Here is a 2677-nt window from a genome sequence, read left to right on the forward strand (position 1 = left end):
TTTTGTTGAACAATTGTAAACTCTTAGAAAGTGTATTGTTGTTTTCATGTATGTATTTATGTATATATTTATGTATTTATATATATGTATTTATGTATATATGTATGTATGTATGTATATACACACACACACATATATATGTGTATGTGTATATATATACATATACACACATATCTATGTGTCTATGTATGTATGTATGTATGTATGTAGAGAGATCTTGTGAATTGTGGATTATGGATTATAAATAAAAAAAGAAAAGAAAACATGACATTAATAATTCCCCATATGTTTTGATTGATTTTAGAGAGCTAAGCATGAAAGAGGGTGGAGAGCTCTAAATATTGGTGGAGATCAGTGGAGATCTAGGATTTTGTTGTCATTTCCTTGTGATCATTGCATTTAATTGCTACATCATGCCCTTGTGATCTATTTTCCCTTGCTCTATTATTTTTTTCAAGGGGAGAAGAGGTACCTATGTAAATGTTTTTTTTTTCCCTTTAAAACATGTATCTCTTGTTCACATATAATAGCTTTGGTTAGATTCAAGGATAACTGATTATGATGATTGTATGCATGTGTACATGTATGTATGTATATAAATTAACTATGTGAACTACTTTACATGCATATATACATAATTTCATAGTACTTGGTGCTAAATTAAATTAATCACTCATGTCTTGAATTCGCACAAGAAATTATCCTTGCATTCAATCGAAACTATTCATATCAAAAAGTATGCAAAAATCTATACTTGCATATTATATTATCTCTTTGTGATTGAGTAAAGATCTCATGCATAATATCATCCATGTATTGATTGGATGCATTCAAATTAAGTCATAATAGGATTGAGAAGATGATCCATTTATGTTACTTCATACTTGTTTTATTGAACATTTTGTTTAACATAATCAATAATACTAGAATTATACAACTAAAACTAGTACTCTTGTTTATTATTTAATCATATACATTTAGGACTATTATTTTTCTTAAAATTAGAATGTATATTTGTAATAGACCATATAGAGGACTACATAAAATAAAATCCATATGTAGGTCAACAAATAATGTCTATGTAATTCATGTCTATATTTGACGATATGCACGTTAGAGAACAAGGGTTGCATGTAGCTCTAGCCCCTACCTATGGTGGGGTAGAAGGAAGGTGTGTATGGATAGATTTAGGAAATTTAAGATAACAATAATTTCCATAGGAAGGAAATGGTAGAGGGTAATATCTAGAAAAAAATGTAGTAAATTCTAATCAATCACTGTTCATATCTTTGAAAAAAAATGTACTAACAACAAAGCTAAATTTTACTAACATAGAATGTGCTCCATGTTGCAAAAAAGTAAAGGGCTTTTACAGATGGTGTACAGTTGCTCACTCAAGGGAGAATACTTTCTCCAATGGTAGAAGCAACTTTTATAACTAGGGGTTTTTTCATGAAAAGTGTATGATACACATGAATACCTTTGGCCTATGATCATTAGATATGAATCCATATAAGTTGTGTACAAAAAATATCACAATAATTTTATTCAAATATCATCTTAGGCTTTTATCTTCTAAGTGAGTAGGGATTCTAAACGAGTACGGATATTATAATTTTGATAGTGGAGATATCAACTAGTCTTCAAGAATGACACATAAGCCAAAAGTATATCTCTATGGCTCCATTATAGTGTCATCTTACTGGTAAAGTAGTATTAATTCTAAATAGTCCACAAGTTTGAATATCTCTCATAACATGATTTTTCTATATGAGTGTAATTTATTATTTGGATAAATCTTTGGAACAGTTATGTAGTTTGATAAAATGATAATGATGGACAGAGCATGGTAATTGAAAGGTTAGATTTAGATTACTCAATTGGTCAATTTCTTAAGTTCATCTCTGAAATTTTGATTATGTATAAGAGGATTATATATTTCTTCATTGTTTCCAATATCTATGTTCATTCTAAATACACACTCTTGCTTTATTTTAGCACATTCTTTGACAACAATTTACATTTCAACTGTTGTTAGGGCCTAAGCTTTGGAATCAATGTAAGTTAATTTGCATGGTAGTATAATTTCTTGAATTTATCAACATAGTGCTAAGTGGAATCCAAAAAAATTGCATTTCAATTCTCTGTTGGGGACATCATCGTATTTTATTTCTTAATTTTGGATGCAGTAATGAGGGTTTTATCTTAGGCCATGGGAGAGCATTTGAGTTGTGAACATAAAATTGGGAACATTTGAGCTAGAAATAACATCTAATCTTATGTAAGTCTCTCTCCTCTAAAGACCCAATACACATAGCCATTATCATCATGAGTAGACTCACTCTCCTCAGAAGGATTTACTTGGAACTATTCACAGCAAACTAAGTATGTAGAAATTTGTACTTATAGACTATATTATCTCTTGGTAATTGAGTAAAGATCTCATGCATAATATTGTCCAAGTAATGATTGGATGCATTTGCATTAAGTCATAATAGGATTGAGTAGATGATCCATTTATGTCATGAGTGGTAGTGCAGAGCACCAAGGCACTATTATAAATGTTGGTTTAATGTTTTGGTTTCTCATGTAATCAGGCTAGGATAAATAAGCCTTGGATGAAAAATCCATGGTTGTAATGAAAATACACCTTCATGTATAACTAGGTCACTTTGGG

This window comes from Cupressus sempervirens, chromosome 4, assembly GCF_028749045.1.
Source record: "Cupressus sempervirens isolate cs-2001-9-10 chromosome 4, ASM2874904v1, whole genome shotgun sequence".
NCBI lineage: Eukaryota > Viridiplantae > Streptophyta > Pinopsida > Cupressales > Cupressaceae > Cupressus > Cupressus sempervirens.